Genomic DNA, 27,725 nt, shown 5'->3' with positions numbered 1-27,725 from the left:
ATTCATCTGAAATTCACCAAATCACAGAGTCAGAAAGTTGTGAAGAATGGAAACAGAGGCTTCAGTTCACTTCATCCATCCCAATTACATATACCCAATAAATCTTGCCCCATTTGCTAGCTTTTCACCCGTATCCTTCTAAACCTTTCCTAATCACATACCCATCTTTTCAAATGTTGTAATTGTACCAAACTCCATTACTTCCCCTTGCAGCTCATTCCACACACTCACCTCCCTCTGTGTGAAAAGGTTACCCCGAAGGTTCCTTCTAAATCTTTTCCAGCTCACCTTAAACATGCACCCACTAATTTTGGACTCCCCCACCCTGCTGAAAACATCTTGTCTAGATCCCCTATCTATTCTCCTCCTGACTTTATAAATCTCAGTAAGGTCACCCCTCAGCCTCCGAATCTTCAGGCAAAAGCCTATTCAGTTTCTCCCTGCAGCTCAAACCGTCCAACCCAGGTAACATTCTTATAAATATTTTCTGAACCTTTTCAAATTTCACAACATCCTTCCGATAGCAGGGAGACGAGAATTGCATGCAATATTCCAAAAGTGGCCTAACCAGTGTACAGCCACAACAGGACCTCCCAACAACTACATGCAACGCACTGACCAATAAAGGCAAGTTATACCAAATGCAACAGGAGTAGACTCCCGACTTTAAGGGCATTTAAATGGGCATTGGATAAACATATGGATGATAATGGAATCGTGTAGTTTAGATGGACTTCAGATTGTTTCACATTTTGGCACAACATCAAGGGCCGAAGGGCCTGTACTGCACTGTAATATTCTATGTTCTATGTTAAATGCTCTCTTTACTATCCTATCTATCTCTGAATCCCCTTTCAAGGAAAAAAGCGCCTGCACACCAGGACTCATCGCTCAGCAATACTCCCCAGGGCCTTACCATTTTGAGTACAAGTGCTGCCCTAATTTGATTTCCAAAATGCAACACCTCAGATTTATTCAAATTAAATCTACCTACCATTCCTTGGTCCATTGTCCCATCTGATCGAGATCCCATTGTACTCTGAAGTAACCTTTTTCAGTGTCCACTACATTTCCAATTTGGTGAACTTCTAGCTGGAAGTTTTCAAGGTCAATTAATGCCGGTCTAGCTACACTAAAATCCCAAATGAATTTTAAAAAAAGTCTGATTTTCCAGAAAAATTATTGATCTATAGAGCTAAATGCTGTCTTTGACGTCGTGGGATATATTTGCAAAATGCAGCTCATGCATAATGTGAAAGAAAAAGACAAATCACAGCTCAGGTCACAGATAATTAAAGATAACGCAGCATTTTTTGAAGCAGCTGGAGGAGCACTCAAAATGCCATGCCTAGTGGGTGTCGACTTCCAGATAAGTGTGATTAATGTAGTTTTGTTTTTTTGATTGGAACAGACACGTTGAGCTGAAGGTCCTGTTTTTATGCTGAATGGCTCTCTGACCTTAATTTTTGAAAACAGAAAAAGCAGTCTCACAATTTCCATAATATGTCAGCTTTTGTGCTCCTGAGATGCTGTTTGGCCTGCTGTGTTCATCAAGCTTCACACTTTGTTATCTTAGATTCACCAGCATCTGCAGTTCCCATTATCTCTGATCACAATTTCCATGTGTTGTGAGCATCAAGTGATGAGGATTACAATCTCAAAGACCACACAGCATCCTGGCTTGAATCTATATCATTGTCCATTCACTGACATTTCTTCAGAATCCTGAACGCCTCCATGTGACATATGTTAGTGTCCCTGGGTTTCACCATCATATTCTGAATGGAAATTCGACAGAGGCAAGAAATGCAGGTCTTGCCAACAACAGTCATCTCAACAGGACAAATAGAAGTAATCTGTACTATTAAAGACATATATTCAGCCCAATCTGTTTACTAAAGCAGTTTTATTGAGATTTTAACTTTGTTCTATGTCTCTGATCTTTCTGAAAAACCATGAAGCTTTCCTGAGCATTTTCATAGTGTCGTTTAAAAATCGTATTTGGAAGTTGTACCCATCATTCTGAAAGGGAGCGCCTTCATCGCAATGTGAAAACTTGGATCAGGAGTAAGTGATTAGAAAAATCAAACCAAGTTCGCCATGTGGTGAGCTCTTGAATGATGTGGCCTCAAATAACCGTTCCTCTCCACCCCTGCTAAAATTGGTGTGTTATTCTGAGTCATGAATCTGTCTGCCACTCCCTTACGAATATTCAATAACTTATCCTCCATCTCGCTCTGGAAAGACTTCCATAAACACACAATCCTTTGAAAGGGTAAAATAAACAAGTCACCATTGTCTCACTGAGATATTGTCCAGTTTTACAGTCCATCCACTGGTGGTAATCTCGTGCACAAATAGAAATATTGTTTCAGCATTCAACTTGAAAAGACTGCTCGGAATATTTTGCGTTCAAACAGGCCCGGATCAGATTTGTCCTCGGCTGCTTTGGGAAGCGAGAAATGCAATTGCTTCGCCACTTGCGAAGATCTTTGCATCCTTGCTCTCCACTGGAGTCGTACCTGAGGACTGGAGAGAGGCAAATGTAATTCCTCTCTTCAAGAAAGGAAATAGGGAAATCCCCGGCAACTATAGACCGGTAAGTCTCACGTCTGTCGTCTGCAAGGTGTTAGAAAGGATTCTGAGGGATAAGATTTATGACCATCTGGAAGAGCATGGCTTGATCAAATACAGTCAACACGGCTTTGTGAGGGGTAGGTCGTGCCTTACAAACCTTATCGAGTTTTTTGAGGATGTGACTAGAAAGGTTGATGAGGGTCGAGCTGTGGATGTGGTGTATATGGACTTCAGTAAGGCATTTGATAAGGTTCCCCATGGTAGGCTTATTCAGAAGGTCAGGAGGAATGGGATACAGGGGAACTTAGCTGCTTGGATACAGAATTGGCTGGCCAACAGAAGACAGCGAGTGGTAGTAGAAGGAAAATATTCTGCCTGGAAGTCAGTGGTGAGTGGAGTTCCACAGGGCTCTGTCCTTGGGCTTCTACTGTTTGTAATTTTTATTAATGACTTGGACGAGGGAATTGAAGGATGGGTCAGCAAGTTTGCAGACGACACAAAGGTCGGAGGTGTCGTTGACAGTGTAGAGGGCTGTTGTAGGCTGCAGCGGGACATTGACAGGATGCAGAGATGGGCTGAGAGGTGGCAGATGGAGTTCAACCTGGATAAATGCGAGGTGATGCATTTTGGAAGGTCGAATTTGAAAGCCGAGTACAGGATTAAGGATAGGATTCTTGGCAGCGTGGAGGAACAGAGGGATCTTGGTGTGCAGATACATAGATCCCTTAAAATGGCCACCCAAGTGGACAGGGTTGTTAAGAAAGCATATGGTGTTTTGGCTTTCATTAACAGGGGGATTGAGTTTAAGAGTCGTGAGATCTTGTTGCAGCTCTATAAAACTTTGGTTAGACCGCACTTGGAATACTGCGTCCAGTTCTGGGCGCCCTATTATAGGAAAGATGTGGATGCTTTGGAGAGGGTTCAGAGGAGGTTTACCAGGATGCTGCCTGGACTGGAGGGCTTATCTTATGAAGAGAAGTTGACTGAGCTCGGTCTCTTTTCATTGGAGAAAAGGAGGAGGAGAGGGGACCTGATTGAGGTATACAAGATAATGAGAGGCATAGATAGAGTTGATAGCCAGAGACTATTTCCCAGGGCAGAAATGGCTAGCACGAGGGGTCATAGTTTTAAGCTGGTTGGTGGAAAGTATAGAGGGGATGTCAGAGGCAGGTTCTTTACGCAGAGAGTTGTGAGAGCATGGAATGCGTTGCCAGCAGCAGTTGTGGAAGCAAGGTCATTGGGGTCATTTAAGAGACTGCTGGACATGTATATGGTCACAGAAATTTGAGGGTGCATACATGAGGATCAATGGTCGGCACAACATTGTGGGCTGAAGGGCCTGTTTCTGTGCTGTACTGTTCTATGTTCTATGTAAGATCATGTGTCATTCGCCTAAAGTGCAATAAATCCAGGGCCAGTCTGGTCATGATTTCCTCTGAAGATAAATACTTCTCAAAGGAATCACTTCAGTCAATCATCTCTGGATGGCTTCCGATTTCATCGTGCCCACAGCCTAATGCAGTCTCACCATTACCCGGGAAAAGTGGCCAAAAACTGCCCTATTCGGCCTTGAGACTGCTCGACCATGTCCTGCAGCAAACCAGGTACTACAGCCACGTTACCTTTCTTAGTACCTTCCTAAGGAACCAGATCATCCCCATTGGACTACAGTCCACATTCAAGCCTTCCCAATTTTTCCCCAGATGTGACAATATCTACATCCAGAACATTAAGACACTTCAGAAGCATCTTTCCCTGCGACTCCTGAAACACACACTCGCAGCAGTGCGACGGCAACTCCAGGCAATACACTCCAGCCTACCCAAGCTCAGAGCCTCCCTCTCTCAGACTTCTACACCCCTCGCACTCACTCCAACCTCTTTCCTGCAGAACGTACAGCCCTCTGCTCCCATCCCAACCTCACCATAAAACCCATGGACAAGGGAGGCGCAGTTGCAGTATGGCACACTGACCTCTACATCGCTGAGGTTACGTGCCAACTCTCCAACACCACCTCCTACTGCCCCCTTAATCATGACCCCACAACCGACCACCAAACCATCATCTCCCAAACAATCCACAACCTCATCACCTCAGGTGACCTCCCACCCCCAGCCTCCAACCTCATCATTCCCCAACCCTGCAACGGCTGTTTCTATCTCCTTCCCAAAATCCACAAACCTGCCTGCCCTGGCTGACCCATTATCTCTGCCAGCTCCTGCCCCACCAAACGGATCTCCACCTCACTGGAATTCATTTTTTCACATTTCGCCCAGGATCTCCCTACCTACATCTGTGACACAACCCATTCTCTCCATCTCCTACAAAACTTACAATTCCCCAGTCCCCAACACCTCATCTTTACCATGGACATCCAGTCCCTATGAAGCCGCATTCCCAATACAGATGGCCGAAAGGTCATCCGCTTCTTCCTCTCCCGCAGGCCCAACCAGTCCCCCTCCGCTGACACCCTCATCCGCCTTGCTGAACTCTTCCTCACTCTCAACAACTTCTCTTTCAATTCCTCCCACTACCTACAGACAAAGGGGGTGGCCATGGGTACCTGCATGGACCCAAGCTGTGCCTCCTTCTTTGTAAGTTATGTGGAACAATCCCTCTTCCATACTTTCACAGGCCCTAAATTCCACCTCTTCCTCCATGACAGTGATGACTACATCAACGCCGCCTCCTGCATCCACGAGGAGCTCAAACAGTTCATTCACTTCACTGACACCTTCCACCCCACCCTTAATTTCACCTGGACCATCTCTAACGCCTCTCCCTCCTTCCTGGACCTCTCTGTCTCCATCTCCGGCAACAACCTAGAAGCTAATATCCATTTCAAGCCCACTGACTCCCAAAACTACCTGGAATACACCTCCTCCCACCCACCTTCCTGCAAAAATGCCATCCCCTATTCCCAATTGCGCCAGATCTGCTCCCAGGATGAGGAATTCCACACCCTGTACATCTCAGATGTCCTCGTTTTTCAAGGACTGCAACCTCCCCCGACACAGTGGTCGAGAACTCCCTCGACCGTGTCTCCCACATTTTGCGCAACTCATCCCTCACACCCCGTCCCCACCCTTATCTGCCTTCCGGATGGACTACTCTCTCCGTGACTCTCTGGTCCGCTCCACACTCTCCTCCAGCCTCACCACACCTGGCACTTTTCCCTGCAACCGCAGAAAGTGCTCCATCTTCCCCTACTCCTCCCTCATCATCTCAATCCCAGGCCGCACATCTGCTTATACGGTATACTGCATCCGCTGTTCCCGTTGTGGCTCTGCTGCATCGGAGAAACCAAGCGGAGGCTTGGGGACAAGTCTGCAGATCACCCATGCTCGGTTCACACTAAACAACTCCCCCTCTCATTCTGCAAATGACATGTCCATCCCGGGCATCCTGCAATGCCACAACGATGCCACCTGAAGGTTACAGGAATAGCAACTCATATTCTGCTTGGGAACCCTGTAGCCCAATGGTATCAATGTGTATTTCACAAGCTTCAAAATCTCCCCTTCCGCCACTGCATACCAAAACCAGCCCAGCTTGTCCCCGCCTCCCTAACCTGTTCTTCCTCTCACCTGTCCCCTCCTCCCACCTCAAGCCGCACCCCCATCTCCTACCTACAAACCTCATCTCGACCCCTTGACCAGTCCGTCCACCCTGACTGACCTATCCCCTACCTACCTCCCCACCTACACTCACCTTTACTGGCTCCATCCCCGCCTCTTTGACCGGCCTGCCTCCTCTCCACCTATCTTCTCGTACGCAGCAGCAGCTACGCACTGATGATGTCTTCTCGACTGGAGACGAAACGTTTGCAATTCATTTGCCAAACTCGGCGAACAAACCAACAGACAACTATCTTCTCCTCTATCCATCTTCAGTCCGTCTCCCCCTCTCTCCCTATTTATTCCATAACACTCTCCCCATCCCCCTTTTCTGATGAAGGGTCTCGGCCCGAAACACCAGCTTTTGTGCTCCCGAGATGCTGCTTGGCCTGCTGTGTTCATCCAGCTTCACACTTTATTATCTTGGATTCTCCAGCATCTGCAGTTCACATTATCGCTGATGCAGACAGTGACAGGCTGAAGCACCTTCCCCTGTGCTGGGACATTCTCTGAATGTGCGGTTCTGTACCGATTGTTGCTGCAATCTCACTGACCCTCCGGTAGTCATGGAACTGGTTGACGAGGCTTGTTAGTGACGTCAGCTCTGCCCTGTCTCATCTGATTGGTACCTTTCCGATGATCTACATTCACTGCGAAGAGAGATTTATAGAAAAGGTGCTGAAAAAGTGTTGGTGTAAACTGACTGTTTGCCCTGGTCAGGAAGCCCAGGAGTTTGGGAACAGTAAAAACTGACAGCAGTGATTTACAAGTCTTTGCACCCAGTCAGGCTGATGGAAAATATGGAAGGTAACTGGGACTTAAGGTAGTCCAGCACTATAAGGGCCTTGTTTTTTGGCCTACTTAGTTGACTTCAGTGTGTCTTGTCAGTTTTAATATCTGATGTGTCCTTTATTTTTAAGGCCCTATGTTAAACTGATTGTTGGAGTAAGGAGTAGGAGCTTGTGCCATTTGCTGTATTTCCAAACTGGTTATAGTCTCTTTGAACCAATTCTAAAAACAGTCTAATCAAAACTTGAGGAAGGGTCTAGGCATGAGATGTCAGCCTTCCTGCCGTGTTCATCCAGCTCTACACCTTGTTATCTCGGATTCTCCAGCATCTGCTCAACAGGCCCTTCAGCCTGACAATTCCACACCAAAACTCAGAGCATCCCAGCCAGACCTACAACCCACCTAATCTACCCCTCCCTAAACATTACAGGCAATTTAACATGGCCAATCCACCTAACCAGCACATCTTTGGATTGTGGCAGCATCCTGATGAAACCCACACAGACACAGGGAGAATGTGCAAACTCCACACAGGCAGTCGCCCAAGGCTGTACTCGAACACGGATCCTGGTGTTGTGAGGCAGCAGTGCTCACCATGGAGCCACCATGCCACCAAAGTGCTTTCTCTCAGTGCTCTCACCCAACTTTCTCCAAATATGCTTGTTCCAAGGTAACTGTTAATCTGTCCTTTTTTGCATGTTCAACACTTGCTCTGAATGTTAGTGCCTCATCCCTGGTAATGCCGCACCTTCCCACCAACACCATCCCCAAATATCCACACATGGCATCAGAAGTAAAAGCAAATCGCCTGCCAACACTACCTCATTACAAATAGCATTTCAGAAAAAAAAAATGAAGCCATCGAAGTATTCACTAGTGTTGACTTTGATGATGACTTGGGATGTATTGAACTACAGATTTTGGAAACACTGAGCCAGGAAAGGATATGGCATGTACAACACACGTTTTTCATTTGAGTGCAGAGCAACTAATCAAACAAGTGTGCATGTGACTGCTTTATTTTTCTCATGCCAAGGCCTGTGAGCTTAATCAGATTACCAATTCACTGATGCGAGATACAACTGTGAATGACAGTCAGTGGCACATTACTCCGAAAGCCAATTCTCACATTAGCCAGACCGAGAGATATTTACAAATCTAGCAAAATGAGCCAGAGTTAAATAAAAATGCTAAATCAAGATGCAGAATTGCCTGTCCACAAAGTACATTCTTGCTCTAAGAACTCTACAAGCTTTTCAGCACCTGACAGGAGTTATGCCGCAATATCTCTGCCCTTCATTGACATTTTTGCACTTTGATGTTTCAACTAGAACTTAATGCCTCACAGTGCTCCTGTCTTGCCTGGTGTTTATCGCAGGCATAAGCCAGGCAGCTTAGCATTGTTATTACCAGCAGTCAGTCAAGGGGTGGTCAGCACCTGTGGCAACAAACACATGTGTTTCGACCAAATGGGCACGTCTCAAATTCTCAGGGAAACAGTTCTCAGTCAGGGCAAGGGGGAATAGTATTCAGTCAGGAGATCCTGACACAGCATGGCCAAGGAATCATTCGATATCAGCCCAGGGACTTCGACACTGTCAGTCAGCCATTTGAGACAATCGGGATCAGGGGATCTGTATCACTACAGTACAGAGAGGTGGCCACACTCACCACTAATTTCATTCCCAAAATGGTCCAGTAGATTTGTTGAGCCTGAATTATGAGCATCAATCCAAGCTGACCCTGTCCATTCCTGCCACTGGGCGTCAGTTTGATGAAATTCTCAAAGGTGTTCAGGAGATTGGGAGGTTCAAGTCCATCGCTCCCTGAAATCGCAACACAAGTAGATAAGACGGTGAAGAATTTCACTTTCATGGTTCACTGCATCAGGATCTGGTCAGCTTTGATATGTGGCTGATAAGTGAGATGAAGTATTTTTTTCAAACATGTCAGAGCATGCATTGTTCCTACGAGAACAACTGTGGTTCCTTTCATGCATTTTTAAAAATTTCAATCATGAAACGGCCACAACTTGATTAGAAGTGAAAGTGACCATCAACCAGTTTGAACTGTCGGTTGCTAAATAAATTAAGACAGAGATAACTGTATTTGCAGGAGTTTTTTTTTGTTAAAAAAAAATCAATCATTCATGGAATCTTGATATCACTGGATAAAAATGGAAGTTTTCTTCCCTAAAGGACAGAGGTGAACAGATGGGTTTTTCTGACTGACAACAGATTCATGGTCATCATTAGATTCTTATTTCTAGATTTAAAAAAAAACTCAAATTCCACCATCTGGAATGGTGTGATTCAAATCTAGGTCACCAGACCGTATCTCAGTCTCTGAGTGAGATGTTAATGTGATGACAGCCCATTGATTTATATACTTCTATAAATTAAAGTCTCTGTATAGAAATCAAATGCAGATAAAAGACTTTAATTTACATATCTACCTACACATCGGTATGCAGGCACTACCCTGAAGTTTCCTGCCCAGCTAGGAATTCAGCGTAAAGCTTTTTTCACTCCTTTTCTTCTCACACATCGGTATGCAGACACTGTCTTAAGCTTCCTGTCTGAATTGAAACTAGAATCAAACTGTTTCAAATAGGGTTAGGTGGGGAAAATTTGTAAGGGTGTGAAACCTCTAAAGCATGTAACTTCTGTCACTGGCAAAGGGGCCAGGGCACTGACTTTGTTCTAGTCAGACACACTGGCAACTTGAAATCACAATCCGTCCTCGACAACAACTCAAAATCGCCTCCTGCCATTAGCAGCTACTTCACTAGCAATCGATACTATAAGCTGGTCTTTTATGTTCTTGATGTAATAATTGCTTGGTATCCTATTTTTGTCTGTTGTAGTAATTGTTTTATGCATCATGCCATTATAAATTGTGAAGTCATTTTCAGTATCGTGGCTTTTGTAAAGTATAATAAGCGGGCACTGTCTGCTGCTTGGGGAGAATTACTTGCGAGACTCTGCTCTCTGTGCCGGGTTGAGTACAGTGATTCTCCACAGCTTGTACTTGCTTGGTAATAAAAGGATTTGTGTTTTTCTAAACAGGTCAGTGTCTTGTGATTGCAGCAAGTCCGTGAGGGTCTCCGAAAACAAACTTGACATGTGGAGTAATGGACAGCAGACTAAATAGGAAATATATACTAGATATCACACAATGTCTAGCTTTTTGTATTCATCACAAGATCTGTCACTGCTATGGACACCTGGTAAAGATCTGAAGAGACTGCATTCCCCATGGACAGGTCACCAGGTTTCATTGCATTTTTGCAATCGGCTATCAGGGATATAGAACATGACTCATCCCAATCTTTTGTTGGATTTAAAACTTTCCTTTGATTGTTTCCAATAAACAAATATCTATTAGTAGTTGAAAGATGTCTGTGGAGAGCAATAGAATCCATAATTGTAGAAGGTGTGCAAACATATTGACCAGACACAACAAATAAAGGGCCATTTCGATCAACATAGAATCCCTACAGTGTGGAAGATGGCCATTCAGTCCATTATCAACCCTCCAAACAGCATCTCACCCAGTCTCACACCCTACCCTGCATTTTGCACACAAGACACTATGGGCAATTTAGCATTGTCATTCTACCGAATTTGCACATTTTTGGACTGTGGGAAACTAGAGCACCTGGAGGAAACCCACGCAGGCAGGGTCTGGGTAGGACACTCTAAGTTCATTGGGAACTCGATGGGCTAAATGGTCTGCTTCCAGACTGGAGGGATTCTATGATCTCCAGAAGCAAGCCCAAAAAGCATGGTTTGGATATAGCTAACTGCAGAATCAAAAACCGACTTCACAGTTACTCAGAAATTTGCTGCTCGTTCACCAGTCCGGATGAACCAGGAAATCCCTTTTCACATACTGTGCGGGCGGCTCGTCTTTAGTCAGTGAGAATGTGTCAATGTGTCGTGATAACGTGACTATTTCCAAACTCTACCTGACAGATACACAACTGATATTAACATTTTATCCACAATACCTGTACTTTTAATTGAGCAGGGATCAGTAACATCAGTAAATACAGCCCAAAAACACGGTTCACTTGATAGTGAGAGTGACAGCAAAATCCTTCAACTGTGCTTCATTGTGAAGTCACTGGTGTGTTAACAGTTTGGATAACTGAGTGAATGCTTTCCCCAGTCAGAGCTCATGAATGGGTTCTCCCCAGTGTGAACCTGCTGGAACACAAGCAGGTAGGGTGACCAAGTGAATGCTTTCACAGATTTAGAGCAGGTGAATGGTTTCTCCCCAGTGTGAACGCTCTGTAGGTTAGGTGAGCAAGTGAATCCCTTCCCACACTGGGAGCAGACGAATGGTCACTCCCCAGAGTGAAGTCGCTGGTGGATCAGCGGGCAATTCGAGTCAGCAAAGCCTTTCCCTCACACAGAACAGGCCAACGGTCTCTCTCCAGTGTGAATTCGCTCGTGCATCAGCGGTTGAGATGTCTGAGTGAATGCTTTCCCACATTTCAAGCATGCAAATGGTTTCTCTACAGTGCGAACTCACTGGTGTTTAAGCAGGTTAGAGGACTGAGTGAATCCCATTCCACAATCAGAGCAGGTGAATGGTTTCTCTCCAGTGTGACTCTGGTGGTCAGTTTCTAGCTGGGACGGATTAAAAAATTCATTCCTGCAATCTGCACATTTCCACAGTCTCTCTCCAGTGTCACTGCGCTGGTGCTCGGACATTTCAGATGAATCTTCACAGACTCTTTACAGACCATGTGCATTTCTCCCCAGTGTGAATGCTGCTTTTTCCTCCAATGTTCAAAATCCTGAGGTAACTGGTTTGTGATAAACAAAGTGACTGTCAGAGCTGGATGTGGACCTGTTTGTATTCTCCAATTGCAGACTAAGCTTTCAAACAGAAAGCAAGTGCAGTGAGTGAGGAACCAGAAGAACAACCACAGATTGTGAAATCGAGAAATCCTCTGGACATTTATGGAGCGACACTTGGGAAATGTGCTGGATCATCATTAGGACAAATTGAAATAAATATCCTCCAGGCAAGGGATCCAGTCAGTATTTGCACAAAACTGCTCAAAGAGAGGTGGGAGAGCCAGGGAGGAAGGGCAGGCATTGTAACTCAGTATTTCAGAGGGATCAAAAGGTTAAGAACAGTGCAGAAGTAAAATTGTGGAAATCTGAAATGAAAACAAAAAAAATGCTTAGTCAGAGTTGTACAGCACAAACCAATCCCTTTCATCCCAGTTGTCCATGCTGACCCTATGTCCCAAATTAATCTAATCCCATTTGCAAGCAATTGACCCATATTCCTCTAAACCCAACCTATTGACATACCCATCCAGATGCCTTTTAAATGTCATAATTGTACCAGCTTCCACCAGTTCCTCTGGCAGGTCATTCTACACAGGCACCACCCACTTTCCCTTAAAAAAATTTCCTTCTCAGCTTAAACCAATGTGTTTAGTTCCAGTCTCCCCAACCCCAGGTCAACAACCTTGGCTACTCACTCCATGCCCACCATAATTTTATTAACCTCTAAGGTAACCTCTCAGCCTTCAATGCTCCAGGGAAAATAGCCCCAGCATATTCGGCCTCTCCCTGCAGCTCAAAACTTCCAACATCCTTCTAAATCTTTCCTGCACCCTGCTAAGTTTAACTGCATCATTCCTATAGCAGGGAGACCAGAACTGAACACAGTATTCCAAATGCAGCATAATCAATGCCTTGTTCAGCCTATAACATGACCTCCCAACTCCTACACTCAATGCACTGACCAATTAATGCCAGCATAGCAAATATCATCTTCAGTACCTTCTGTACCTGCAATCCACCTTCAAGGAACTGTGCACGTGCACCTCAAGGAGTCGCTGTTGCGTAACAGTCCCCAGGGCCTCATCAATAAGTGTTTCAGCCCTGCCGTGATTTTCATTACCATAATGCAAAAGCACTCATTTATCCAAACTAAACTGATTTCTATCACTCCTGGGCCATTCGACCCATCTGATTAAGATCCGATTGTCCTTGGAGACAACCTTCTTTGCTGTTTACTGCATAAACAATTTGCGTCATCTGCACACTTACTAACCATTCCTCCAATATGCATTCCACATGAGTTGTATCAATGATAAAAAGCAGTGAAGCCAGCACCAATCCTTGCAGCACACTGCTGTTAATAGTCCTCCAGACTGAAAAAAATACAACACACCCACCACGATCCTGTTTCCTACCTTCAAGCCAATTTTGTTTCAAATAGCTCAGTCTCCCTGGATTCCACTTGATCTCATCTTGCTAACCTGTCCGTCATGTGGAGTTTTGGTGAATGCCTTGCTGAAGCCCATATCGAAAACGTCCATTGTTTTGTCTTCTTCAACATTCTTTGTCACTTCCTCAAAAAACTCAATCAAGTTAGTTACTCAAGATTTCCCACTCACAAAGCCACGTTGACTATCCATAATCAGTCTTTGCTTCTCTAAACACATGCAAGCCCTGTCCCTCAGAATCCCCTCCAGCAATTTACCCACCACTGACATCAGGCTCAATGGTCGATGGTCCTCTGGCTTTTCCTTTAAGAATGGCACCAGATTAGCCACCCCAACTTCTGACACTTCCCCAGTGTCTCAGTGATGCAGATATCTCAGCAAGGGGCCTAGTAATTAGATTAGATTAGATTCCCGACAGTGTGGAAACAGGCCCTTCGGCCGAAGAAGTCCACACTGTCCCTTGAAGCATCCCACCCGGACCCATCCACCTATAACCCACACACCCCTAAACACTACAGGCAATTTAGCATGACCAATCCACTTAACCTGCACATCTTTGGACTGTGGGAGGAAACCGGAGAACCCGGAGGAAACCCACGCAGACACAGGGAGAATGTGCAAACTCCACACAGACAGTCGCCCGAGGCTGGAATCAAACCCAGGTCTCTCTTCCCCAGCTTCTCACAGTTTGTGGATAACACCTGATCAGGTGCCAGGGACCTATTCACCTTTATGCATTTTAAGACGTCCAGCACCCAGGCCTCTGTAATATGGACACTTCTCACAACTCATTATTTATGTGTCCAAGTTCTCTTGCTTCCATATCCTTCTCTGCAGTAAATACTAATGTGAAAGACTCATTCGCATCTCAGTCTGCAGTTCCACACATAGACAGCCATGTTGATCTTTAAAAAGGCCCTGTTTTCTCCCTCGTTGTTTTTTTGTCCCAAATGAAGTGTCAGAATCTCTTGGGATTACCCTTAACCCTATTTGCCAAAGATGGCTCCTTGTTGCCATTCTCATTTCCCTTGAGTATACTCCAACTGCCCTTATACTTCGAGGGATTGACCCAGTTCCTGCTGTCATGACCTGACATGCGCTGCCTTCTTTTTCTTGACCACAGCCTCAATTTCTTCAGTCGTCCAATAGCCCCTACATTTACCAGCCTTGCCCTTCACATGAGAAGGAACATACTGTCTCTGGACTCTCCCTATTTCATTTTCGAAGGCCTTCCACTTTCCAAGCATTCCTTTACCTGCATATTACCTCTCCCGATCATCGTTTGGAAGTTCTTGCCCAATAATGTCAAAGTTGGCCTTACTCCAATTTAGAAATGTATATTAAATATACAACTTTTATATTTAAACTGATCCCATCTATCTGTATCTGGCACATATTCCTCTAAACCTTTCTTATATATGTCCTAATTCAAATGTCTTTTAAACAATGCGACTGTGCCCGCATCCACCACCTCCTCTGAAAGTTCGTTTCACACATGAACCACAATGTAAAAGAAAAATTGTCCCTCATGTCGTTTTTAAATATGTCTTTCTCCTCTCACCTTACATGTCCCCTTGTCTTAATCACCCAACCTAGGGGAAAAAACCCCTTAATATTTGCATAATCTGTGCCCCTCATGTTTTTTCTGAACATCTGTAAGGTCACCCTGTAACCTCCTATGCTCCAGTGAGAAAAGTTCAAGCTTTGGCAGTCTATTTTGATAATCGAGCCCTCCATTCCTGGTAACATCCCAGCAAGTCTTTTCTGACCTGTCTCCAGTTTAATAATAATCATGTCCTTCCTGTAACAGGGCGACCAGAACTGCACGCAATACCTCAAATGAAGCCTCAATGTCCTGTACAACCTCAACATAACATCCCAACTCCTATACTCAAAGGTCTGAGCAATGAAGGAAAGTATGCATCACAATTTACTAACCACCCTGTTGGCCTGTCTCCATAAAGTTCGAAGAATTATGCAGTGAATCTCAGCATTTCTCTGTTCCACAACTCTACCCTGGGTGCAACCATCAGTTGTGTAATTCCTACCCTTGTTCATTTTACCAAAATACAATATTTCACATTTATTCAAATTGAGCTTCATCTTCTCCTCAACCCATTGACCCAAATGATTAACATGTCACCGTCATCTCAGATAACCTTCACTAACCACTATACCACCAATTCAGTATAATCTGCAAACTTACTAATCTTGTCCCTTAAATTCTCATCCAAATTGTTCGTGTAAATGAGAAACATAAGTGGACCCTGTACCGATTGCTGTGGAACACGCTGGTCACAGAACTCCACTCTGAAAAAATCCTCCAGCACCGCGTTCTCTCCAAAAACTAAACCAATTTTGTTTCCAATTAGCAAGCTCTTCCTGAATCACATGTGATCTAACTTTACTGGAATTCTGGAACCCTGACAAAAGCTTCACTCTCATTCTAGAGGTGCTGCAAATCTGACCCAATTCCCTGCCATTTGTCCATGGCCCTCTTGATCGTACCTTGAAAAGTTAAATCCCAAATCTTTGAGAATAACTACTGAATCTGCATCTGGCTGCCACACAGACTGTTGCAGATTCTGGGAACTTGCTGAGTCAAGTAACCTTCAAGTTTTCACCCTGCATTATTTGCCAATTATCTGAATGTTGTATTCTGCAGTTACCAAACATTGTCACAATGTTAATAATTTTTGTCTCTCTGCAAACTAATATCCGGGAAATAAACCTACTAAACTAAATCATTGCTAATTAGCCCAAAGGAGAATCATCCGTGCTTCTGTTAGCTCTCTCCAAACCAGAAACCCATCATAATTATAGATAACGAAGTGTGGAGCTGAGTGAACACAACATTTGCTGCTTGGCCTGCTGTGTTCATTCAGCTCCACACTTTGTTATCGCGGATGCTCCATCATCTGCAGTTCCCATTATCACCCATCAAAATTGTAATTTACTTATGGGACGTGGTCTTTGCTGCCCAGACTAATATTGATTGTCCATTTTTATTTGATTTAGAGAAAGTGGCAGTGAACCACTCTCTCTCACTACTGCACTCTGTGTGCTGTAAGTGCACCACTGTGCCGCTTATTTGATAATCCACCCTACAGCCTCACCACACTCCCTATCGCAGGAATCATATCTCAATCCTCACTACCCTCCCTATCATGAGAATGACCCTTCAGCCTGCACGATTGCAGGCTCCACCTTCGAGCCTTACCACCTTTCCTATCACTGGAATCTCTCTCCAGCCTCATGACCTGCCGATTGTTGGAATCCCCCTCTAGCCTCAGATCTCTCACGGTCTCTGTAGATTCCTCCAGTCTCTCAAGCCTCCTATCTCCAGTCTCCTCCAGCCTCAACACTCTCCTATCTGTGTAAATTCCTCCAGCCCGTATAAACTTCCTTAGCTGTGTAATTGCCTTTAACCTGACAAACCTCCTTTTGTTTGAGGTCTCCTCCAGCCTCTCAATCCTCAACATTTCTCTGACTTCCTCCAATCCCACACTTTTCCCTATTTTTGAAATCTTCGACAGTCTCAGAACCCTTCCCGTCTCTAATATTCTCCAGCCTCACAAATCTCAATATGTCCCTTCCTCTAATACAGTCCTAATGATGATGCCCCATTTTTATTCCTCCACTTGATGGTGGCACTTGCAAATTCCTGGGATTCAAGCTCCAGAATTTCCTGGTAAACCGCTTCATCTCTATACCTCACTCGTTTCCCAAAAACATTAACCAATTATGAGTCATCTATTCTAACATCTCCTTTCCTGAGAGGGAAAAAAATTGCTTGAACTATTGCTTGGCATCTTCTCTGTGAAGTGTCTCTGAATCGACAGTACAGAAAAGGGCTCTGTGGCCCATCCAGCCTCTGCCAGTTAAAAACCACCACCTAACTACTCTAATCTAATTTTCCAGCACTTGGCCCATACATTTGTCTGCGTTGGCATCACAAGTGGGCATCTATATATGCCTGAAACGCTATGAGGATCTCTGTGCCTACCACCCTCACAGACAGTGAGGTTCAGTGCCATTGTCACAGCATGATGACATCACAGGCAGGAACAGAGACGAGCTGAGTCTGTGCAAACCAAAGATCCCCCACACACTGTGAAGGACGGGAGGGACCCGGATAGGGGGCAGAGGAGATTTAACAGAATGGTTTGTAGGAAGAGGGTTTTTAGTTGCATGGTTAGGACTGTTTATTTTTAAAATTTTTCTTTCATGTGACTTGGAGGTTGCTGGTACATAGAGAATATCCATCTATGATAGATGGACTCTCCTTCTCAACCTCTCCCCTCGCCTGGGGTGTGGTAATCTTCAGGTTAAACCAGCCCTATGGTCAGGTAGGGCAGTGGTGACTTTACCTTTGACACAGTGATGCCACTTTGCCTCGGTGGTGTAGAGGGGAATGTTGAATGTGGTGGATGGGACACCACTCTGACACAGTGCTTCATCTGGAGGATGTTCACTTTTTCAAATAGTGTTGGGGTTGTACTAATGCAGGGAAGTGGAAAATGTTCCAACACAATCCAGACGAGTGCCTTACAGACAGCCAACAGTCATTGAGGAATCAGGTGCTTGGAGAAACTGAGATTGCTCTCCTTGTAACAAAGTATTTTGAGGGGACCATTGATAGAGGTGTTTACAAATGAAACACTTTAGCATGATAAAATGTACACATGACTGATCATAAAAACAATACAGGACATATATTGAAAATTTTAGGGACAATCTATTGAGAGAATGGGGTGATTTAAGACAAAAAAAAATAGACGGCAAATGAGAAATTAGCAGGAACACAATACTCACACACAATGCAAATATCCAGATGTTGATGAAGTGAGGAACTCTGTCAGAGTTTGGGGTTACAATTATTGAGTTTCCCCACCTGAAAGTCCACTTGTAATATCCTGTAACACAAATTCATAACATCCATCACTGTCAGTCCGGGTAGAAATTCACAACATCCCCTCATCCTGGCCGAAGATGACTGTGCATTGTCCCTATTACACATTCTCCCTTGTGGAGGTCAGTCATCGTTTCAGAGGGAAATCTATTCGGGTTTCTAGGAATTTAAACCTTGGGACTTCATGTCACTAACCAGAACTGTAGGTCTTCGACACATGGCAAAGAATGGCCAAGGTTTAGTGACAGGAAAGAGAAAGAGATGCAGTGGGATTTTCCAATGACAGTGACGTCAAATATTGGTTTTTAACAGAATGGATGAGATGGACATCACCAGAAAAGAGGAGCAGACAGAACAAGGACAATGTCTGAACTGGCATGGGGGGGAAGAGGCAAGGAGGAGGAGAAGGAGGAGAAATAAGGGAGGCTTAGAATGTTTGTGGTTTCGCAGGAATAGGGCAAAGGATTAAGACGAGCTCTGATAAGGCTTCACACAAGACTGGAGAAAGATGAAAGTTTGGGACTCAAACGACGAGCAAAGTGCATGGCAATTTGGTTTGGTGGGTTAATGGAAGAGAGGGAAGCAGCAGAGGCATCTGATTAGGATTGTCTCAATCTGAGTGACATGGAGTTTCTATGTGTCTCCCTCACTTGTTGTTGGAGGAGAGGAAGGAGGAGACAGGATGATGGACAATGGTTTGCAAAAAAAAACAATGCCTGTGTTAGAGATATTCAAAACTGAAGGAACAAACCTGATGAATTAACTTTTATCCAGAATATTAAAATGCACAACAGAAGTCCGGTTTTGAACCCCATCTCAGCAGATGGTGGACTTTGAATTCAATAAAAAAAACTGGAATTAAGAATCAACTGTTGCCATGGTACCATTGCTAATGGCAGAAAAAGAAAAAAACCTGACGTCCTTCAGGGAAAGAAATTTGCTAAACTCAGCAAGCCACTCAGTTACAAATCAATGCAAAGTCTCAACAAAGGAATGAAGCTGGGTGGCCCGCTTGGCATCTGCCAAGGCACAAGGAAAGACAACTGCAGAAATCAGCCCTATCGATTCCATAAACTCCTCCTCACTAATATCGGGGGTGAGTGGCAAAATTTGGAGCGATGGCTCAAAGACTAGGCAAGGAACAGCATCATATGCTTAGAATCTACCTTATAGACAAGTGACACACACCACCATCAAGGTCCGTAGTGAAGGCCTGTCCCAGGAGCAGGACAGACATGGCAGCACAGTGCTATTCTGATCGCAGTAATTGACCTGGGAATACGACATTGACTCTGACGCCTGGAAGACTCATGGCTCCTGTTGAATGCCATGGACCATCCTCCCTCAGTTGATAAACAGTATTATCGCCAGATTATTAATCCAGAGACCCAGACACCATTCCGGGGACCTGGGTTCGAATCCTGCCATGGCAAATGGTGGAATTTGAATTAAATAATGATGTGGAATTAATAGCCGAACAATGAACATGAAACCATTGCTGATTATTTGGGTTCGCTTATGTGCTTTCGGGAAGGAAATCTGCCATCCTTACCTGATCTGCTTGACAGGTAACTGCAAACCCACAGCAATGTGGTTGACTCTTAACTGCCTTAAGGGGAATTAGGGATGGGCAATAAATGCTGGTCAGCCAGCGGCTTCCACATCCCAAGAGAGAATTTTCATAAAACCTCCATGTTGAACAGCAATTGGTGTAAGCACAGAGTGTAAGTGGCAATAAGTGTACTCAATGCCCCCTATGAGTAGTTCACAGCAGGATTACCAGTCAGGCTGGTTGGATCCTAAAGGGAAAAAAACACTACTTGGGTGGGACTGAAGCAGGTGCTGCCACAACCAACAGAAGGGAAAAACATAGCAGATCTCATTGTCACGAATTTCCCAGCTGCAGATGCATCTGTCTGTGACAAGATTGATAACAGCAACCACCGCACAGTCCTGTGGAGACGAAGCCTCATCTTAAACTTGATAATGCCCTCCATTGTGTTGAGTGGCACTAACATCGGGTAAATGGGACAGACTTGGAACAGATACAGGGGCTCAAAACCAAACATCTATGAAGCTTTGTGGGGCATCAACAGCAGAACTTTCCAGCACAATCTGAAACCTCAGGGGCCAACATATTTCGCACTCAACCATTACCATTAATCCAGGGGAACCACACCTATTGAATGGATAGTATAGGAGGGCATGCCAAGAGCAGCATCAGGCATAGCTAAAAATAAGGTGCCAACCTGGTTAAACTTCCCAACAGGACGATCTGCATGCCAAATAGCATAAGCAGCAAGAGTGAGAGCTGAGCCATCCCAGAGCCAGTAGATCAGATCTAAGCTCTGTAGTTCTGCCACACCCAGTAGCGAATGGTGATGGGCAATTAAACTGGAGGAAGCATGCCAAAAAATCCCCATCCTTACTGACAGAGGAGCCCAACCTATCCACACACAAGACAAGGCTGCTGCATTTGCAGGAATATTCAGCCAGAAGTGCCAATTGTATGATAAATCTCAGCCTTCTCCAGAGGTCCGCAAGATCACAGATGTGAGCTGTTTTCATCCAATCTGATTCATTTCAAATGATATTAATAAGTGGAGGAATAGTGCAGCAAAGATTATGGGCCCTGGCAACAGTACCGATGACTTGTGCTGTACAGCTTGCTCCCTGCCAAGCCAAACTGTTTCAGTACTGCTACAGCACTGGCATCTACTGACAATTTGGAAAACTGCCCAGGTCTGTTCAGCACAAAAATACAAAGCAAATCCAACCCGACCAATTTCCCCTCAAGCAATCTACTCTCTATCATCGGAGAAGTGATGGAAGGTGTTGACAACAGCGGTATTAAGCACTTACTCAGCAGTAACCTGCTCAGTGACAGCCAGTTTGGGGCACGCCAGGCACTCAGTTCCTGATCTTATTACAGACTTCATCCACAAATTCACAAACATGTGAATTCCTGAAGTGAGGTGAAGGCAACAGCAGAGTCCTGCACAAAAACCATTTCGTTCCACTTCAGTGACAATGACACCTTAGTTTCAGCTCATCTGCTGAACCTCTCATGTAGTTCTGCGTTACCTCTAGATTTAACTATGCAAACTCACTCCCAGTTGACCTCCCACATTCAACGCCCCTGTAATCTCAAGAATACATAAAATCCTGCTGCACACATGTTCATTTGTACCAAAACCTGTTCACTCATCACTGCTGTACTCCCTGACCCACAAAGGCACCTATTTATGAGCAACAATTTAAAATTCTCACCCGTGATTTAATTCCGAGCCGTGATTATCCCTGTTTCCCTGCACCACACAACCTTTGAGACTCTGTTGGAGTCTGAAAGTAAATGAATTGTAAATGTGTTTAATCATTGCTTCACTACTGGAGGCTGTTTCTACAGTTGGCAGGCAACATGGTCTGGAATTCCTATGATAAACCTCTCAGGTTTGTTCTCCTTCTTTTAGATAGTCATGAAAACCTGTGAATTTGGTAATGTTTCTGGTCACCTAACCTAATAGGCCTTACATCAAAAGTTTCTTGATAATATTTTTGTGAAATTATAAACTAGATAAAAATACATATAGTTTGTTGATTTGGACATACACCATCAGCTCTTCAGTATCGCTAGATGAATGATCTGTAACTTCTCAAATGACCACAATTGTGGGAGCACCTTCATCATACGAACTGCAGCAGCACAGGAAAGTTAAACATGACCTTCTCCACAGGTAACAGGGCTTTGGCAACGATCGCTGGTATCTGTGGCAGGAGAAACAGAGTAAATGTTGCAGAAGTGCAAAAATGAACGACAGAATAAAAAAGCTGTAGAATTTGGTGGTCTGAAATGGAAGAAAAATGCACTCTCTTTCTGGGAAAATATTGCGTGACTTTGAAAGATGCCATTCAAAAATTAATCTGGTAAGAGAGCAGCACACAGTTAGGGGGTGGACAGCAGTGGAATATTCAGTTCCAATAGGTATAAGAAAATAACAGTGAAATACGAAACAGAGATCAAATATATCCATCATTAGAGACTGAAGAGATTAGACACCGACAAAGATCTGACCAGGAAGCACAGAACTAAGTTAGCAGTGCGAGCTGCTATGATCCCACACTCCGGGAAAGAAATCCAGAAGAAACAAACATTTCTCTTGGTTTGAATTTGCTCTGCGTAATTTCATTTCATTTCATTTCTGAAGAAGGGTCCAGACTTAAAACGCAGGGAGTGCCGATACAGTCATCCATGAACTGGAGGAAGAGGTGGGATTCGGGGCTAGTGTAGGTATGGAAGAGAAATTGTTCCACATAACCGACAGAGGCAGGCATAGCTTGGGCCCATGCAGGTACTCATGGCCACTCCCTTTGTCTGTAGGAGTTGGGAGGAGTTGAAAGAGAAGTTGTTGAGGGTGAGGACGAGATCAGTTAGTCATACATGGGGGTCAGTGGAGGGGAACCGGTCACACCTGCAGGGCAAGAAAAAGCATCGGGCTTTTAGGCCGTGTGCATGGGGAATGCAGGTGCTAATGTGGTATACTGCCTCTGCTGTACCTGTTGTGGCCTCCTCTACATCAGGGAAACCAAGCGGAGGCTTGGGGACTGCTTTGCAGAATATTTACACTCAGTTTGCAATAAACAACTGCACCTTGCAGTACCATTCCACCGGCAACATGTCCATCATGGGCCTCCTACAACACGATAACGATGCCACCCAAAGGTTGCAGGATCAGCAACTCATATTCTGCTTTGGAACCCTGCAGCCCAATGCTGTCAATGTGGATTTCACAAGCTTCAAAACCTCCCCTGGCCCAAGCGCAGTCCAACACCAGCCCAGCTCATTCCTCACCTCACTAACCCGTTCTTCCTCTCACCTATCCCCTCCTCTCATATCAAGCCACACCCCCATTTCCTACCTGCTAACCTCATCCCACCCCCTTGTTCAGCCTCCCTTGACTGACCTATCCCCTCCCTGCCTACACTCACCTTTCCCTGCTCCATCCCCACCTCTTTAATTTGTGTCTCCTCTCCACCTGCTTCCCCGTCTCTCCCTATTTATTTCAGTATCCCCTTCCCCTTCCCCATTTCAGACGGGTGTGGGCCCGAAAACGCCAGCTTTCCTGCTCCTCTGATGCTGCCTGTCCTGCTGTGTTGCTCCAGCCCCACACCTCGTTCTGTCACTTTCAGCCAGAGAGAGCTGCGCATGCGCCCAACTTCACCTCCGCCCCCAAAGTTTCAACGCTGCCGCGCATGCGCCCCACGGATCATTGCCCCCAATAAAGATGGTGGCGGTCACACGGGCCTATCACTATCTGAGGCGTTGATTTATTTTCTGCAAACGTGAGCCTGGGAGTTTCAAATGTGGGTTTTCCGACGTGCACTCCCAAGCCCATAAGAATATCACGTCCCTCCCGCTTTCTGCTGTTTTGCCTTCTTCACCGGGTCCTGCTCTTACCTCAATTGCACAAACCTTAGTCTCAGCGAAGGGACCAGGCACAAAACGTCAGCTTTCCTACTCCTCTGATACTTCTTGGCCTGTTATATTCACCCAGCTCTACACCTCAGTGTCTCGGAATCTCCGTCAGCGGCAGTTCCTACTTATCTCAGCGAACCTGCACTGCTCTTGTGGATGATCACGTGGTTTGCACTGAGCCAGCCCCCTCTTCATTCCGATTGGTTAGAAGGGCAGAGACGTCCGCCCGATCATGCACGCCAACCCTGTATTCCTATTGGTCCCACCCTGACATCAATCAACCAGACGCCATTGTGACCTGTAGCATGCGCAGTGCTTTCTGTTGTCATTGATAAATGAGCCTGAGAACTGGATGAGAATGATTGTTACATTAACGATCCTGGGGCTTTATAAGTCGCTCTGAGGAAGGGGCACTGCACCCGAAACGTTAACTCTGTCTTTTTACCTTCACAGATGCTGCCAGACCTGCTGAGCTTTTCCAGCAACTTTGTTCTTGTTCCTGATTTACAACATCCCAGTTCTTTTGTTATTTTTTAATAAGTCGCGATTGAAAAGGCTTCCTGCAGCTCAAAGCTAAAGATAGCTCTTGATGCCGCTCTGTCAGCGAATAGGGAAATGGCGGTGAAATAAGGATAATAAGTACAGGTATAACAGTCCTCAGGTAAGATGTAAAGAGAATATTATGAACATGAAGAACACCACGTGGTGAAGTGAGGTGAGTGTTGTTCATATGAACTGTGATTGGGCAGAGAAGGAGGTTAATCAAAAAAGAACAAGCATAAAGGAGATTCTTAAGAAAGGTCTGTGCAATAGAAAACAAGGAGAATCAGAAGGTAAAAGCCCAAGACGGAGGAAACAGTTTGAAGACCGAGGCTGCAAAAACTTCAATAAGTCGTTTCACTGCTAGTTATTGACACTAGCAGTATAACCCACATTCAACTGGAAATAGCTGTCTGAGTTGTCACTATAGTTTACTTCATAACAGATAAACTTCTCCACACTTTGTCTCAATAAGGCTGACAGCTGGTTCATAAATCAGTTCTTCTGCCAAGTCCATTCCTGTTTGAAAAGGGGTGTAGATCACATTTAAATCGACAATGCTAAATGTCAGTCCAGGCTGGCAGCCAAACTCCACTTCCTCACCACTGACTCCATCCCTGCCCCTGGTAAATGGCTGGTAACACACTGCTCACACTCATGGTGCAATATTTCACCCCAAGATGAGCTTCCAACCACATTTCTCACCCCCACGCCCATTACCACAAAGACCACGTATAATTTCAACCTCAACAACATCTCAGTTCATCTGTTGCTGAAACTCTCATCCATTCCTTTGTTACCTCTCGACTTAACTCCCCAAACACACTCCCGGCCGGCTTCTTAATTCTACTGCCCTGAAATCTTGAAATGACCCAAAAATCTACTGCCTGTGTGTTTACTCTCACCAATTTCAACATCTTCGGGTTTTGCCATCCTGTGTTCATTAACATACACATTTGCTGGGTGGCAAAGCACCAAGGTATTGAAATTCATATCCTTATTTTGAAATTTTGTCATCAAACCTTCTTTTGATGGTGCCTCCAGCTGCAAAACCCTCTGAGATATATCTGAAGAAGGGTCACTGGACACAAAACAATAATGCTGTTCTCTCTCCACAAGCACTGCCAGATATGCTGAGTTTTTCATGAATTTCTGTTTGTGTTACTACTTTCAAGCATCTACTGTTCTTTTGATTTTTCCGTCAAGATATTTGTTCTCCCTGACTTCCAACCTCCTGTGGATTTCTGGCTTTAACTTTCCCACCTTTTTCATGGCCTCAGTTTCCAAGGCCATAAACTCTTGAATTTACTCCCTAAACATCGCTGGTTTTCAAAGTCCCTTTGTTTGTTCAGGATATTCCTTGAAACCTACTTCATTGGCCAGTTTTGGGTCACTTGTCCTAATAAGTGCCTGGTATCAAATATTGTTTTGTGACAACCTTGTGTAATATGTCAGATCATTGGATTGAATCAAAAATGTGAAAACATTTAAATTGTTCTTTTGGAAAACATCACTAATCCTTCACGATCATTTGGTAACTCCTTACCTAATATTGTTGCAAGTGCGACTTCATTATATGGACTGCAATCGTCGAGAAAGGTCAACATCAAATTCTCCAGAGGTAACTGAGGATTGGCAATAGTTACTGATACCTGTGGAGAGTGATCCAAAGTTCATGTATCAGGAAATGTTGAATGAATGACATGGTGCAGAACTTGTTGGTTAATATAAGCTCAGAACAGAAAAGAAAAGGACTGCATTAAGAATAATTCTTGACTACAAAACATACTGTGGGAAGACAAAGCTTCTGAAACCATAGGGTTCAATGAAAGAAATGTGGTGGAAAGCTCATCTGGACGAAATCTGATAGAGTAACAGAAGCATTAAACAGACAGGTACTCACACATTATTAGAGACAGAGGTAAGGCAGAAGTGAAACAGAGCAATATACTGAAATGGATTCAGATCCATACTAAAGGAGACACACCAGCCCTAAAGCTACAGAACATCTCACAGGTAACAGGCACAGCACTAAAACTCAACATTGTTGGCGAATGGTCAAAAATACTCCACCACGTCACTGTTGACAATTTGAGATTCTCCTGTTGCACCTGCAGCTGGAAAGATATCAGAAATACTGGAGTTAGAGAAAATTCTGTCAGTTGAGGAAATCCCTAAGGAACAGGTGGTCTCACTGTGCTACTTTTGCTGCAGTAGGATCCTCAGAGGAGATAGATTCATTCATAAACCAGAAAGTTTCAGGACTGAGGGAGTTGTGAAGCGATGGACCACCTGGAGTTGGAGGGAGATTTTATGAATGCATCTATCTCCTCTGAGGATCCTCCCCTCCTTCACAATGTATGACAATGTCTGTTCTGAGTATACCTGGTCATCCTTGGCCAGGAGGAGGGACGTTGTGAATTCCTGAAATAAAAGAGAGGTGTTGGAGCACCCCATAAGCCTGGCAACATCTAGGGAGAGAGAAATAGTGCTAATGTTTAGAACCAGTTATTATACTTTTATCTCTGCACTGATAGTGATTGATTTTTGAAGCTTCTTTCACTGAGGCTCATTTGAGGACCTACATATAAAATATTAAATCAAACAAAAGGAATAATTTGTGTGTCTGATTTCCAACCGAGACTGACACTGACCTTAGTAAACTTCTTTTACAGAATATATTAAAACAAATCACAGACAGGAAACTTTAAACAAACAGCAAATCAAAATTTGGCATGATCAATCGATTAATCAGAAACTGGACATTATTGGCCTTTTGAGTGTAAGTGTCATTACCATTCACTGCAGGTAATTTAACCGTTATAACCTTCATGTTGATCTAAATCTGACATTTGTATCCCATGATCCATTTCTTTTCAGTTAATGTGAACCCCTTGTTTTGTCGACGTTGCCTCAACCAACAGTAAACATTATAGTTCCGTCAAATCTCCCTTCAGCTTCAGTTAATCCCTGACATCATAAGCCTTTCCATTTTTAACCTTCCAGGCAAAGGAACAGGTCTGCTCCCTCTCAGCGACCCTACGTCCTTCCCAATGTGTGGGTGATCTCTGGTTTGCACAAACCCAGATGCCCTGTATTCCCATGTGTGATGTGATCATGCAGCAACAGTAGCACAGTGACATCGCCTGTTCCTTAGGTATTCCCTCAACTGAGAGATTTTTCTCTAACTCCAGTATTTCTGATATCTTTCCAGCTGCAGGTGGAACAGGAGAATCTCAAATTGTCAACAGTGACGTGGTGGAGTATTTTTGACCATTCATCAACAAGATCTTGGACAAAATCGATAAGGAAGATCTGACGAAGAAGCTATGTGAAAGGGCTTCCATAGCCTGGCTGCAGTAATTGTTTGTAGATAGTTTGACTGAGTAGTCAAAATCACTACATTTGAGCTCTAGTCTCTATCGAGTCATGGGTATGAATCTTACCGGTAACCAAAATCATGAGTGATCTACCTCAGGCAGTCACATCGAAGGAGCTGGGCAACTTCAAGTTTGCAATGTTTACATTTCTTCTGGGTAACTGTGGCTGCCTGGGTCT

The 27,725-nt window shown here is 44.5% G+C and overlaps 1 long non-coding RNA gene across 5 annotated transcripts; it reads right to left on the bottom strand.

The window, feature by feature from the left end:
* Nucleotides 1-6,566: 6,566 nt before the first annotated feature.
* LOC132210151 (uncharacterized) lies at nt 6,567-23,801 on the bottom strand. 5 transcript variants are annotated; one of them, XR_009446379.1, is made up of 5 exons: nt 23,610-23,801; nt 21,764-21,919; nt 18,058-18,158; nt 8,655-12,159; nt 6,567-6,844 (listed from the first exon to the last, which is right to left on the bottom strand). It is a non-coding gene; the product is annotated as an uncharacterized LOC132210151 (long non-coding RNA). The 5 variants fall into 5 exon arrangements; XR_009446380.1 differs by lacking the exon at nt 6,567-6,844 and adding an exon at nt 19,321-19,575 and having other exon boundaries at nt 7,981-12,159; XR_009446381.1 differs by lacking the exon at nt 6,567-6,844 and adding an exon at nt 19,343-19,575 and having other exon boundaries at nt 7,981-12,159.
* Nucleotides 23,802-27,725: the final 3,924 nt, after the last annotated feature.

The sequence above is a fragment of the Stegostoma tigrinum genome, chromosome 11 (assembly GCF_030684315.1).
Source record: "Stegostoma tigrinum isolate sSteTig4 chromosome 11, sSteTig4.hap1, whole genome shotgun sequence".
In the NCBI taxonomy this organism is placed as follows: Eukaryota; Metazoa; Chordata; class Chondrichthyes; order Orectolobiformes; family Stegostomatidae; genus Stegostoma; species Stegostoma tigrinum.
This window is presented reverse-complemented; position numbering and strand designations above follow the sequence as displayed.